Genomic DNA, 16,391 nt, shown 5'->3' with positions numbered 1-16,391 from the left:
TGAGGGTAATAGTGTAGTGGTGCGAATGAACCGTGATTTAAAGCAATCTTTGACAGCTCGAGTTATAGGCACTGGCAGAAACTGGCTAGCCCACCTCTATGGCGTGCAGCGTGCTCTTAATAATCTCCCTAGAAGGTCTCTGAGTGGGCGGACCCCATACGAAATGCTCTTTGGCATCAAGATGTTCGTCCCTGACCTTGACGGTCTAGACTGCGTGGCTCGCGCCACTACCTTTGACGTAGATGAACATTGTAATGTATTACAGGATCTACAAAAGACCAGAGACAGTCTTGCGAAGGAACATTTGCCCTCCACGTCGGATGTTGCGTTGCAGATCCCGGTAGTCGGCTGGCTACCCCAAGTTGGAGAACTGGTTCGAGAGAAGATCGGCAACAAGAAAGAATTTGGTCCTTCCTATCGAGCTCCGGTTCCAGTACTTGGAGTGAAGGGCACAAGAACAGTCATTTTACCACCACTTCCTGGTCGTAAGGAAAACAGGTTTATCTCAATTGACAATGTCAAGATACACAGAGTGGCCGATTCTTCTTAGCATGACACCGGCTGTTTCCTGTCTTTCCATTGTGAGAAATTCTGTTTTGCCCACTACTTCCAATCATGAAACTGAAGTGGCAATCGAGTTGCCTGCTATTTCCAGTCCTTTATTAAGTACTTTACCCGGTACAGACCTTGCTGAAATAGACTATACTTACCCCACTGACTTGTCCATGCCTGACCTGCAAGCCCGTTTGGCCACAGAATCCAGATTTTCATTTGACACTGTTTCCAATGCCTCAAAGAGACCCTCACGTTTTGCAGTTTATGCCAGCTTGTTTAAAAAACATTTTTTAATTCCGCCTTGGACATATATTTGGCTGGTGCTTTTTTCAATTTACCTTTTTATGTCAATTGGGTTTGTGTTTTATTTTTTCCGTCTTATGAATGGACACTATGTCGAAGAAAGAACATGCATTCGACATCTAAATGGAACTTTGGCCCCCCTTTCCTCATCGCATTCTGCACACAGATTGAAAAGAGAATTGACATTTTGTAGTACTGAAAATTCTGGACTCGTGTAATGTGTCTGCACTCGAGAATAAAACTTCATCGTAGATTGACGAATTTAGTACCAAAAGACCGAGAATGACGAGTACGTCCTGTACAGGTATTTTCAGCATATTCGAGTGACGATATCACTTCGAAATCGTCACTCTCGTTCAGAACCCTCGGCTTCCATTTTGTGTATGGCAGCCATTTTGTGAGTTGCCCTTTACATAGGCTTATAAACCAGCTGGATTCGACCCCAGAAGGACACGTACACCCTGATCGACTTTTCCTTGACCTATGCCAGTTGGAACCATTGCCCCAGGCCAGGACCTGTTAGGTCAGTTCCTCTCCAGTGGCCAAGCAAGATAGCATCAGGGCTCAGCCGGCCATAAACCTCCTCATTGCGCACACACCTGCCGTATCTTGCTAACATCTGTCTTTACTCTTTTGCTTCACTTAACTTTATGATGGGGAGGTGCCCGTTTTTATTGGGGTCCACCGATATCTGATGAAGGGTCGGGCCTCACCAGGTGATTTGTTATGGCCGGGCTAAATGAAATATGGACATGTCATCATGACTCTGCCTTTCCTTTGTCTAAGAAGTTATGTCAATGATCTACCGTGAAACCAGGTATGTTTGCCTGAAGCTTAATATTCTGTATAAGAAGAGAAGCCTGATTTTGTAAATTGCGACAGTCACCTGAGAACATACTCCCTGTGTGTTGTACTTCCAGGACGCTTGTTACCTTGGTTGCAACCAATAAATCGATCCTTGACTTCACCTAGAAGACTCTGAGTTTCTGTGGTCTGAATCAGGAAAAGGACTCGAGGTCTTTGGGTGTGTATTCCCTGACACCGCTGGGTTACCGGTTAAGTACCGGTTCTGAAAAACCCAGTACATCAGTTGGCGCCCAACGTTTGGGGCGATTCCAGCGGTACCGGTCCAGCCAGAGGTTCGTGAGGAGCTTTGTGTGAAAATTCTGGAGGAAGGCCTGCCACTTCATCGACCCCTGCATGTCGACGTGGTCCGAAAGTCTTTGCTGCGAGGTTCCCCGCTTCCCGGCGGCTACGAAGGACTGCTGCCCTGGCTATCGCCCTGATTTGGACCCTTGAAGTTTGGTACAGCGAAACACTGAGACGAGTCTTCTGGTGACATCATCGATATCTCAGTTAAGTATAAGTGGAGCGTCTCCCAGTCCTTAGTTGATCTTAGTTTTGGTATCCTTGGGATAAAAAGTTTTGTGATGGTACTTGCAAGCACCAAAACCGAAGGACTCGTGTATTCACGAGAAATATCGTAATCGATAAACCTTTGAAGTTTGGAACTAGACTAGAGAGCGAAGATGCCTGGTCTTAGACTTGGAAATTTGTTTTGTCTTGGTTATAATAATAGGGACTCCCGATTGGAGGACTCATGTCCGGTTCCTCCGGTTGGAACTCCAACCTACGAGTTATATGTGAAACATGGGGTAGGCCCCATCACATACAACGAAGTGTGGATTAAATACAACAGGAAAGATGGTGTTTTAAAAAAGCCCCAACATGGTAGCTTGGACACGGAAATTCTAGATAACCTCGAAGTTAAACTTTTCAAAAAGAAAGCCCGGCCGGCAATGTTTGACTCTTTTCGCCTATGGCGTAAGGAGGCCAGACAAAAAGAAATTAAATTAGAGAAGAAAAATAAGAGAGAAGGGAATATTTCAGTAATGAAAGCTGCTATGCAGTTTAAAGACAATGAAGAAGAACAGATGAGTGAGCAGTTGCACAGGCAACGTAAAATGGCGATAGATAAATGCTATCCAGTTTTGCCGCGTCCCAAGAAGGATGCAGCAAAAGACCTTAAGGAAGACCGGTTAATGGGCCATTTGTTAAGTTCACCACCCCCCTACGCACAAACAGCCACGGCGCCTCCGCAACCCTTAGTTGTGCCGCCCATGGTTGTTATGCCTGCTCCTCTACAGCACCCACCAGCTGCTCTTCAGCTGGCTTCCGCTCCTCCGGTGCAGCCTCCTCAAGGCACACCGACTACATCTACTTCGCTTATGCCTTCTACGACTTTGCCTAGTGCACCTTCGATTTCTCATAATGCTCCCTCTGCTATTGCCTCTACTTCAGCCTTATCTCACCCTGTTTTTCCACCCTTTCTCCCTTCAGTTTCACCTTCCATTTGGCAGAAAATGGCCAGCACTGTTACTAACCTTCTTTTACCTCTTTTCGGGTCGCCTACTACGACCCCTAACATGGAACGAAGACAGTTGCGAAGTCAACTGCCTGACTACCAAGAGAGAGATGTATTGAATCGTTTAGCTCATAAGTGGATTATGGATACTGTAAAATATGACGTTGAATCTGTCATGAAAGTTTTCCTTCAGTGGGAAGCACCGACACAGAGATATGTTTTTGAACAAATGTGTGTTTTCCTCTGTGAGGATTTGGAAGACAATGATTTAGAATGCAACCCGCAGGAGCTGTGTCGTGTACGGTTCAAGTTTGGGGAAGGAATGATCGTAGGTCCCGATGTCCAAAAAGCGGTTGAGATATTGTTGTCTTATCGGAGTAAAGGGAACACTTCTGGTTCGCAATCTGAGCGCGATACACCTAGGAAAAAGGCGCGACAGTATCCCATGAGAGAAGTTCCCCCTCAATGGAGAGAGGGTGACGCAACGGCTAATCCACCTATTCTGCCACACTTTCAGCGTGTATGGGTACATGTCCCATGGAAGCGAGCTGAAGTTTTAGCACTTAAACAGACATTACCTGATCCGCGTAAAAACCCTGCAGGATATTACAAAGAGTTGTCGCAGACTGCTGGGTCATGTGTAATGAATTTAGCCGATATCGATATGTTATTTGGGAACGTTGTTCCACAGCCTTTATGGGGAAAGATTCGTCACACAGATCATGATCAGGAATTAGGTGACTCATGGGCTAACATTACGGCGACAGATGCCCTACAAGTAGGTGGCGCTAAGCCTGAACCTTTGATAGCAGAACTGCCTGGTAAAATAATCGATTATATGAAAAAGATAATGCCTGAAATACACGTGAATTGGGATAAACTGTCTGCATGTAAACAGAAGATAGATGAAACGGTGTCTGATTTCTTCACCAGATTTGAAGAAACTTTTGTCGACCACAGTGGTCAAGATATGAGCACAGAAGGTGGTCAGAGACTGTTCGTCGATAAATTCGTGCACAATTTGCTTCCCGAGTTGTGCAAAAAGTTAAAGGACTCGGAAAGTTCTTGGGCAGTCTCGTCTTCGGCACAGATATTAGCTACAGCACAGTATTACGAAAATCGAGACAAAGACGAGAAAGATAAAGTAGAAAAGAAAACGAAAGAGTTGAAAACGAAGGTCTTGTTACAGCAAGCATATCCACCACGTGGTGGTGGTAATCAAAATAATAATGGTCAGAATCACTACCAAAATAATTTGCAGCAGCCTCAACAATATCAGAGGAACTCGCAAAGGATCGAGTATTGTCAACCACGTGTTTCTGTAGGTCCCAACCAATGTTCGTATTGCAAGAAGGAAGGTCATTTTAAATATAGTTGCCCTATCCTACTACAGCGCGCAAATGGCGTTTCTGGTGTAAGAGGTCGAGGTGCTCAGCAAGTGCCTAGAGGAAGAGGACACGGGAATGCCCCCCGGAACGAACGTCCCCTTCCACCTCAAAATTCCATGAACAAGTTTGATCAGCAGAATAACACATCTGGTAGCACAGCTCAGTACTATACAAATGATTACTATACAGAAAGTGACAATTGGGAGAGTAATGATTGCTAGGACAGCCATAGACAAAGAGAGGGAGTTGTTTCAGTTCCAGTAGATCAGAGTGGACCATACGTTGAGGTGATTACATCAGGTGTGTCAGAGCCTTTTCTGTTGGATACTGGTGCTACGAAGAGTTCCATTAAGCACTCAAAACTCCCTGGCGCACCTTTGTCTGGCGAAACAAATGTATCAGTAGGTTTTTCTGGCGCCCCGGTTAGAAATCCAATTTCTGACCCTTTGACTCTTTCTGTTGGTCCCCGTGAATTAGAAGCACCCCTTATTCTGACAACAGGTTGTGGTGAAAATTTGTTGGGATTGGATCTGTTAAAAAGATTGTATGCGACTTTGTACTGTTCTCCCTCGGGAGTGCAACTCACTTTAGGTAAGAAAGTGGTTTCTGCCATGTATTTGTCGAGAGACAAACTTCCAACAGAGTTGTCCTTTCTTCCAGACATTCTTTGGGCTACTGGTCCTAACGATGTCGGTCTTTTAGAAATTCCACCATATGTTGTAACATTGAAAACCAATGTTCAAATGCCACGAATTCCCCAATATAGAATTTCTAGTGAAGGCGAGAAAGCTTTGCTAGCGATCGTTAACAAGTTAATTGAAAAAGATGTGATTGAAGAGACAAGAGGCAACATTTGCAATAGTCCTGTTCTACCTGTTTTAAAACGAACTGACCCATCTCAGCCACCGGTGTACAGATTTGTGATCGATCTCAGAGAGGTGAATAAGATCGTGGTGCCACAATTTCCAGTTGTCCCAGACATCACTACATTATTGACTATGATTCCAGCTTCTGCCACTTGGTTTTCGGTGATTGACCTGAAGAATGCTTTCTTCAGCATCCCGATCGCCGAGGAGAGCAGGGATATTTTTTCCTTCAGTTTAGGTGGTCGAAGCATCCGTTTTAAGCGCGCTCCCCAGGGCTACTGTGAAAGTCCGTCAATATACAGTCAAGCTCTAAAAGCACAGCTTGATACGATTGTTTTGCCAAAAGGTGCTACTCTTGTACAGTATGTTGACGATTTGCTTATAGCTGCGGATACTGAAGACATTTGCAAGCAAGCAACAATGTCATTGTTACGTCATCTGTGTGATTTCCATCACAAGGTGTCACTTTCCAAGCTTCAATACTGCCGACAAGAGGTGACCTACTTAGGTCATCTCTTATCGAAGGAGGGAAGGAAACTGACCCCAGAGAGAATTCAGGCAATCGCGAAATTGAGTGTGCCAAGAACACAGAGAGAAATACGTGCTTTCTTGGACATTACATCATATTGTAGACAATGGATCCCTAATTTTTCGTTATTGGCCAAACCTTTGGTGGCGTTGACGTGTAAAGATACACCCAATCCCATCCCTTGGTCTGAAGAGTGTCAAACGAGTTTTTCCGAATTAGGCACAGCATTATGTTCGGCTCCGGTGTTAGGTAACCCCAACTACAGTAAGCCTTTTACATTGTACGTCCACGAGAAGGAAGGTTGCGCATTATCAGTACTGACTCAGTCATTTGGGGACAAACAACGTCCATGCGCGTATTTTTCGTCGACTTTGGACCCGGTAGCTAGAGCATTGCCAAGTTGTCTAAGAGCCACAGCGGCAGCAGCTGTTTCTATTCGACAGTCTGCTGGCCTGGTCATGAATAATACACTAGTCGTGATGGTCCCACATGCAGTAGACACATTGTTAAATAGGACCAAAACACAGCACTTAACTAGTGCTCGACTGTCCAGTTACGAATTGACACTGCTAGCGAGTCATGTGCACATTCAAAAGTGCAACACCCTTAACCCTGCCACGTTATTACCATTCATAGAAGAATCAGATGCTTCAGAACAGCATGATTGTCTTTATAGAACAGAAGAAGAGACGAAAGGAAGAGTAGACCTCTTTGACACTCCTCTTGCTGAATGTGATGGTACATTGTGGGTGGATGGTTCATGTTTCAAGCTTCCGAATGGCGATACGACTGCAGCATATGCTGTCACGAGTTTGCACACGATTGTTGAAGCTACACGCATTCCACATAATTCAGCTCAGGCAGCGGAGCTAATTGCACTCACGAGAGCATGTGTGTTGTCGAAAGGAATGAAAGTGACTGTCTACACCGACAGCCAGTACGCGTTTGGTGTGGCTCACAGTTTTGGACGATTGTGGAGAGAACGTGGGTTGCTGACTTCGCATGGAGCTAAAATTAAGCATGGTCAGTTGGTAAATGAGCTTCTAGAATCACTGACTTTGCCTTTACAAGTGGCGATTGTAAAATGTAGTGCTCACAAGAAGGTGACTGATGACGTTGGTCATGGAAACGCATTTGCTGATGAAACCGCGAAAGAAACCGCAAGGAATGTGACGAGTCGAATGTATGTTGCAGACCCTGCGAGATGGATTGGTGACGTAGGAATGTGTGAAGACACGATAGAGAGCGTGAAATCCATTCAAGCTGAAGCCACAGAGAAAGAGTTGAGTACGTGGAGAGAAAGTTCGGGTAGAATGGATGCGAATGGTTGCTGGATTGAATTGTCGGAGCATCAGAGGTTGTTGTTACCCGATGCGTACGTGCTTGCAGTAGTCACAATGGCTCATGGAATGGCTCATATCAGCGTGAAAGGGATTTGCGAGTTGTTGGCCCCAGTGTGGAAAAATTCAGGAATTCCCAAGTGTGCAGAGAATGTTGTCAAGAATTGCATGGTGTGTCTGCAACACAATCCTGGTAGGGGAACCTCAACTCCAGCTGGTGATTTTGCACCTCCTACGTATCTGTTCGAGGTTTTGCAGCTAGATTTCATCCACATGGAAAGGTGAAACAACTTAAAATACGTGCTCGTTGTTGTTTGTGCTTTCTCAAGATGGATAGAAGCCTATCCCCTAAAAGACAATACTGCCTTGTCCACAGCGAAAGCCCTTGTGAAAGAGTACTTCCCTAGATTCGGAATGCCTAGAATGGTCTGGTCTGATAATGGGAGTGAATTTGTGGGTCGTGTGATGAAAAGAGTGTGTGAAGGGCTAGGCATTAGGCAGAAGTTCCACGCTGCAAATCACCCCCAATCAGCTGGATTAGTAGAATGTTACAACGGCACGCTTAAACTTAAATTGGCCAAAATCCAAGCGAGCACAGGTCTTAAATGGCCTGACGCTCTACCCTTAGCACTCCTATCCACCAGAATGACTGTGCATTCGCGAGTGAAACTCAGCCCTTATGAAATTGTCTTTGGCCGGCCAGCCAACATATGGGGAGTGCCTAGGCCCACGAAGTTCAGCGAGCTAGAACACCCTATTTTGCTTGATTACCTGTATGAATTGACGGCTAAATTGCGTGTTTTGTATCAACAGGTACATGACTCCCTGCCTCCGGCCTCTGATACTCCAGGACACCCCATAAACCCTGGATCCTGGGTGTTGATAAAGAATTTCCAAAGGACCAAAAACGACCAGTCCAGGTGGACGGGACCATACCTCGTCCTTCTCCCTACCAGATCGGCAGTTCGAGTGGAAGGGAAGAAGGCCTGGATCCACGGGGTCCACTGTAAAAGGGTACCCTTACCTCTGCCCTATGACCAGTGGGTCCGGGAGGGTGTCGCTGACCAAGAACTTGATGCCGTGCCAAATACCGTCCCTTTTAATGATTCACATGTGAAAGGAACTGACTCTGAACAAGAAAACGAAAACATTTTGCACAAGGCTGTGCCACCATCCAAGCGAGTGAACATTACAGAGCCTGACCTTTTGTTCCCAGATCAGACGATACCTGGGAAACGACGGTATAATTTGAGACAGAGAAAAACGAACTAATAAAATACTTTCTTTTGCAATTTGAGACTAAAAATCCATGGACAAATAAAAAGATATTTTCTTTTTCCCCAAGTACTATTTTTGAAAGTGCACCTCTCCCATCTAAGAAACTTGCTCATTTTTGTTTTTCGAACTGCCATCCGGGTTCCGCTGCTAGGGCCGCGGTTGATTAAAGCGGGGAAACGCTGTTGCTGACCTGCCTGAGCCGTGGTGGAGGCTCACTCGACTTGCTCCCTGAAATTGCTGGACATCTTGGGAATAAACCCAGACCTTGCCGGACCCGCTGCGCGGGTCCCGCTGCGCCAGGAGACACCCTGTGGAGGCGCTGGGAGGGGAGCGCTGTTCAGGAAGAACTTTGTCCACCGGCAGGGCGGCGAGCAGGCTAGCAGGGACTCCATTGTCCAGGAGCCCCTGCGTGCTACACCTGTGGCCGCTCTCCCTGCCGGCCACGCCCCCTGACAGCAGCTGAAATCTGCCTCGCCCTCTCTATCCAGCGGGAAACGCTGTTGCTGACCTGCCTGAGCCGTGGTGGAGGCTCACTCGACTTGCTCCCTGAAATTGCTGAACATCTTGGGAATAAACCCACACCTTGCCGGACCGCTGCGCGGATCCCGCTGCGCCAGGAGACACCCTGTGGAGGCGCTGGGAGGGGAGCGCTGTTCAGGAAGAACTTTGTCCACTGGCAGGGCTGCGAGCAGGCTAGCAGGGACTCCATTGTCCAGGAGCCCCTGCGTGCTACACCTGTGGCCGCTCTCCCTGCCGGCCACGCCCCCCGCCCCAATCACGCCCTATCTTTTTGGGCGGAGTATCCGCTGCGCGGGAGCGCGCGGGAGCGACCGGGGCGAAGACCGGGCAAAGAGCGGGCCGTTTGAGGCCGTTCGAGTACGGCAGAGTCCGGCCCGGGCCCACCCCCCTGGCCGTTTGGAAGTTTCTAAGGTAGGCGACGCACCTTAGTATACAAACCTTTGCGTCTGGGTTTTGCAAGGACAGTCTAAAGGCAACTGTGTGATCTTTAATCTCACCTATATTGTACAATGCCCTTAAGGTCAGGTAAAGAACGCACAGTCCAAATCCATACTACCAAGGGAGTCGTATCAGGCCCCCTTGACGCCTTTATCACACGGGCGACGGGGATATTGGAGAAGGAAATTGCCATGGTCGAAAAAAGACTCTCGCTTGATCTTATCAGTGGAAAGCGTTCATCGCTGGGGGAACTAGCTACCATTACCAGCCCCGTAACTCATGCTGCTTTCAACTGTGTCCAAACATCCCCCACAGACGCTATTGTCCATCTAGAAAGTGGGGGGGTGAGTCCTACTGCTTCTATCTTGGAGGAAGATGGGGACAGTGCAGATGACTCACAAGTTAGCCAGAGGGCCGATTCACAGATTAGCGGGGGGCTTGAACCTAGCCAGATATTGGATATCTACCCCTTAACACCTCTAATATTGTTGATATCGTGGATTCCCCAAACACTAACACTGACTTTAATACCAAAAAGAGAAAACAAGATTCTAGACTGTCAGAGGGGAGAGAACGAAAGATTCCAAAAATAAAAGACGCCCCAGAAAAAGGGAGTCAGGGCTCGGAGCATCCTGTTGATACACAAAATCCCCCTGCGTTTTTTAATATGCTGTGCCCCTCCCTCACCACACTGGGCTCTTCAAACACCTGCCCCACGTGCCTTAATAGCGATGAAATACTGCTAGTTAAAATGGAGGCCATGTTCAAAACTTTATTACTACCGGTTTTGGAGCGGACAAGGCTAATGACCTCAAAAATCGACAGCATGGAAGCCGCAATTAATGCAAACCATGCCATGCTACAAAAAGTATCTGGCACTAGTCACATAGGAGTTAGCAAAATACAAACAGCCCCAAAAAACTTAGTTAGTAATAATATGGCAACAAGTAATACAGCCCATAATAAAATACCAAGGTCAAATACCAACAAGCCCACAGGGGGGGAGAAGCAAAAAGCCATATCCTCTAAACCATCCACGAGTACTGTAACACAGGTACCCAAGACAACGGTTACTGAGAGACATAATCCCCGCGGGCATCAAAGTACTGGGCCACCGCCTAAAGTTAAAACAACCCCCCCCCCGCCCCCAGTCACATAGAGATACAGTTGGTCAACGCAGTAACAATTCCCATAAGGAAGGGAGACACAGAAGATTTACCACCCCTCGAGCTGATCTACCTGTTGAAGCAACTCAACACACAATAGTTTTGACAGGTGTTGCCCCACTAAAACCTGGCAGTAAGGAGTCGTATGGGGATCTCCGCAACAAAGTAATTTTCTGGCTAAATAAAAATCGACCCTTACCCCCCTCCTCTCCTACTGAAATTTTATATGTAAGAAGAGTGGACTGGGTGGGCCATGGGATCAAGGATCTGGAGGGAGATTGTATCTTGATCTCGTTCAAGGACTCATGGGTGGTCGATTCTATCTGTAGAAAAGCCAGATTTGCTAGACAGGGGGATGTCCAAACTTTGGCCCTATCATACTTTTATTCACATAGGCAAAGACCCATCCAATCATATCCCACCTTCCGCCAGCCCCCAGCTATAAGACACCCCCTGGCATTAACCCCTCTTGATCGCCAATGCCCATTTCTCTTCAACCATTTTGGCCCCCTTTCTGACCTTGAGGTCATAGATTGACTTCACATAACGCTTTGTGAGCCCTCCCTTGTTAAAGTAGCTGGTCATGAGCCAATAAGGTGTAGTATGGAGACCTTACATCCAATTGTTAACTTAGATGCAGTTAAGGGAGGCCTTGAGATAAGGGCGATTAATTCACCTGCATTCAACGATGATCTAGATGCCATGTTAAATGCTGATTCCATGGACAATCACAAGCCCATGGAGAATAAGAAGGACAGGGGGCGCAAGCAGGTACCTATCCTAGCTTCATTTTCTCAACCTCCCCCTGCGGTCCAAATCATTGATCATTTAAAAATCTTATCTTGGAACATCGCAGGAATCAAGGCCCGCATGTCCTCTGCAGACTGGCTGGAATTTGTGGACAAATATGACATTATCTTGCTCCAAGAAACCTGGGCAATTGAACCAGTCTTTAAGTTGGGTTATGCAAATTTTTTTAAACCTGCGATTAAAGGGGGTAAAGGGCGTGCCTCAGGTGGTTTATCGATTTGGGTGAAGCTGTCATTGGGCCTTCATCCAACAGAGTTACTTGTCCAGCATCCGGATCTCCTTTTAATCAAATTGGGTAATGATAATCAACCTGATCTGTACCTTTTTAACATATATGCCAGAGGTATGCCTGGTGGCCGTAGCCCGCCATTGCTGAACGTCATCGACCGCAAACTTGCTGAAATAGGCAGTGGGAATATCGTTATCTTAGCTGGAGACTTAAATTGCACCATAGAGCCATTGCTAGATATGGGGGACAGTTGGAGCTCGGCTGAGGATGCTGTTTGGGACATACCTGATTTGATGGTTGACAAAATGGCTAAAGCAACTGAGGCAGCAGTTAACTGGATGGCCCTATGCTTAAACAGGGGATTCCGAGCTTGTAATGGTCGTACAAGTTCGGACAAAGAAGCAAATTGTACCTTTGATAATGGACTAAGGCGGAGCCGCATCGAATACGTTTTGTTAAAATTGGAATATTGGACCTTACTAGTAGACATGGTAGTAATACAACGTCCGGAAAGCGACCATAATCCACTGTTATTATCACTGAAACTGCCAGATATAAAGAGTATAGAGGAGCCAATCTTTTCACTTCACTTTAATTAGTCTTTATTCGATATATTTCAATCATAAAAGACATTTTTCAGAAATAAAAAGCGTTGTTTTTTATCCCACCCCACCCCCCCACCCTACAGAAATACAGAATCCACGCAAGTTAATACAATAAATAAGCAGAAAAAAGCAAAATAATAAAAAATCTTCATATCTCATACTATTTACACTACTACTATGTATTCTACTTACATCTTTACACAATCTTACAATATCCTATTTACATTTTTACATAACCTTAAAATATCCAGCTAAGTTCATAGAAGCCAATCAAATAAGGATAGAAGAACAACAACTATAAGTTGAAAATTACATATTTTCTCACGTAGAATACGACTTAAAAGAAGTTTAAATAAATGCAAACTGTACGACATTAAATAGAAATCCTAACTTATTCCAGACAGGTTTTGCGTGCCCGAATTATCCACATCCAGTGAAGGAACTTTGCCATAGCTATAACAACAGGCTGGGAGGAATCTGTTCTTAAAATCCTGACAGCCTCATTTGACGTCTTTATACCTAACTGGATGCAAATTGGTTTGAGCCATGATTGTCTCGGTATTCTATATTCAGGGCAGGCAAATAACACATGACCAATGTTTTCATTATGATCCGGACAGAAAGGGCACCTTGGAGTTTGTGCTTTATGCCATTTCACTGTTAGGGCATTCAACGGGAGTGTCCCCACCCTCATCTGATGATACCTCTTCCGGTCCCCTGGGACCGTAATCCAATCCCAGTATAGTTCGAGGGCCGGTGAGTGCTTGAGCTCCAAAAAATCATATGTAAAGGAACGGTCAATATGATTCCTAAAGCACTTGATCTCCACCATACTCCAGTAGAGTTCACGAAGTATCTTTTTTGGTGGAAAAGCACTATTTAGCGGATCATCCCACATTTGGGATAAACCCAATGCCCTATATAGAAGCTTAGCCTCTTTCAACCAGACTATCTTATTAGCAGTATCTAGGGATCTCACCTCCAGGAAGCCTTGGGCATACTGGGAGAGCTCAGGAGTTGTCCATAGCCTTCTCCAGTAGGCCACAATTCTATACTTGGCTATGTCACTAAAGCTATAGATTCCCAGATCATACTTTAAAGGTATCAATGGGGTTGACATTGGTAGCCCAGTAATGTTGCGGAGAAATTTATTCTGTGCTACCGTCAATTTATTCAGATTACTGGACCCCCATAGTTCTGCTCCATAAAGAACAGCTGCTCCGACCTTAGCATTGTAGATTTTTAAGACAGGTCTAATCGGTTTAGTGTGAGATGAAAAAAGCTCCTTTGTGAGAACTCCTGCAAGTTGAGCATGCTTTGTGTCTAATTCGTTTATATGGTGTTTCCAATCTAGATTGTATGACAGATTGATACCAAGGTACTTAAAGACCTGGGTCTGCTCAAGCTGGACCCCATCCATAATAACTCTGCCTCTAATGTGTTTTCGTTTATGCATAACCATAAATTTAGTTTTGCTGGTGTTAATTACAAGACCATGATCCTTGCAAAATCCTTCAAACACCCTAATGGCCTTTTGTAGCCCCTGCTGCGTCTTTGATATCAGCAGGGTGTCGTCCGCAAACATCAACAGGGGGATCGGTCTTCCTGCCAACCTAGGGGCATCCGTGGGCTTTTGTTCAAAATAACCGATCACCCTGTTGATGTATAGCGAGAAGAGTGTTGGTGCAAGCACGCACCCTTGACGTACACCCCTCGCTACGGGGAACTTCTCAGTAGTACTACCCCGCTGATTCCATCGGACTTGTGCAAAACTATTTTCATGCATCCTAATCAATAAAGAGAGGATTTCTATAGGAATGCCCTGATCATGTAGGATATTCCACAGTTTGTGGCGGGGAACTAAATCAAAAGCTGATTTTAAATCAACGAAAGCTGCAAAAAGCATCCCGCCCTCTAATAAAACTGTGCGCCAATATAATAAAACAAATCTAAAAATTTGATCAATAGTGCTGGTATGACTACGAAAACCAGCCTGCAGGGGAGATAATATATCATAGTCATCTATCCACCCATGAATTCGCTGTAATACTAGCCTTGCCACAACTTTTTGCATACATGCGATCAGGCTAATAGGCCTGTAATTGCCTGGATCCGAGCATGCCCCCTTTTTAAAGATGGGGATAATCTCGGCTCCTTTCCAGGTCTCAGGGATAGGCGAGCCCTTTGCAATAGCGTTGGCTAAAAGCTGAATATAGGTGGCCCATAGATCCTTGTCATGCATAAACAAATCTGCAGGGATAAAATCTAAGCCCGGGGCTCTGGCTTTAGGTATACAGCTCAGAGTTTTTAGGATGTCATCTTTTGAAAAGACTAAGGGGCTCTCGAGGATATCTACAGAAGCTAGACATTCCTCTTCAACTTTGTCCTCAGCAGAAAAGTGGGTAGAAAAATGGGATACCCATGCTTCTGGTAACACATGGTTAGTGGGTTCTCCTCTACTAGACCCCCTTCCCCATTTGACGATGTTCCAGAAGGGTGTCATGGATCTTTCCCTACTGGCATCCAGTAGGTCCCTCCAATAGCCTTCCTCCCAATCCCTTTTTGCACTAAGTTGCACTTTTTTGTACATAACTCGAGCCTCCCTTATTTTAATTTTGTCTCGAGTTTTAACCGCATCTGACAGTAGTCTATAGGCAGTCCTGCAGGACTTGTCATACCACTGATCCTCCTTTCTAATTGGTCTACGTGGCTTTTTCTTAGCTTTCTTTACAAAAAATAATTTTAAATTGTTAAAAAATTTATCGTGGATCCTGCTAATTTCATCTATCGGGGTATTATTTTCAAGTATATCCTGGACTTCTTGAATGGCCGAAGTTGTTAGATCCCTTATGGCTATCAAGCTTTCCTCATTTGCTGCACAAATTGCCCATCTAATGTGTCTTTGATCGTTAGAAAGGTTTATCTGGACAGTTTCCATCTCTTCCTCTTTTGCCATCAGATCGAACAATTTAAAGGTTAAAATCAGTGGGTCGTGATCACTTTCCACCCTAGTCTCAACCCTCATATCAAGAACTTTCCCCCAATTCTCTTTATTAGTTAATATATAATCAATACGGCTTTGCGTAGTTCCATTAGAGAAAGTAGGGGCGCCCTGCTTGTCCGATGGCGTTCTTCCATTAGTGGCCCTCAGCCCAGACTCAGCACATAATACTTTTAACTGTAATGCAGCCTCAGTCCATCTTTTGATGGGTATCAAGGAAAGCTGTGGGATTTCCCAAATGAAGTCCTCCTCAGTAATGAGGTCAACATCCTGGTTGTCAAGTGGTTCAAAACAACAATTAAAATCACCACCAATAATAATATCAGCATTCAAACAGTGTTGATTTAATAGTACATCCAATAGCTCAACCGCCTTGGTGGATTTACCACCCGGAAGGCCCCTTGAGTAGATGTTAAAAATAAAGATGTCCCTACTTGGCGGTCGCTGTAGTTTGACCAGTAATATATCAGAACTATTGGTATCTATTTGTAACACTGTGTAGTCATTCCTCTGCTTAATCCATGTAACCAAGCCACCTTTTGCCCTTCCCCTTAAGCTCGGGGTGGCTGGAATAAAATAATGTAGATATCCCTGAATTGGATCCGGTTCTAACTGCCAAGTCTCCTGTAAAAGGACTATATCCTTAGAATCCAGGAAATTTAGCAGATCCTGTGATAAAATCTTGTTTTTTAACCCTGCCACATTCCAGGACAACAAGGTACTTTGTATGTCAGCATTGTCACTGGTAGGTTTTGTACTATTGGTTAGACCCTTACCATGTTGCTGAGTAGAAATATATTCACATGCATTACCTTCTATAGTACCCAGTTCAGGGGAGAGAATCTCATATGACTCGAGTATATCATTATTTGTAGTAAGTTTGGGACATTCGATACGCTGTTCGACATTAATCACATTACCAGACTCGACCTGAGTGCTACTTACATTGGTCAAAGCATCAGCTAGTCCAGTACTTAAACAAGTGCCCATTTCCCTAGC

This window comes from Lissotriton helveticus, chromosome 6 (genome assembly GCF_964261635.1).
Source record: "Lissotriton helveticus chromosome 6, aLisHel1.1, whole genome shotgun sequence".
In the NCBI taxonomy this organism is placed as follows: Eukaryota; Metazoa; Chordata; class Amphibia; order Caudata; family Salamandridae; genus Lissotriton; species Lissotriton helveticus.
The sequence above is the reverse complement of the archived record's forward strand: the minus strand, read 5'-3'. Positions refer to the sequence as shown.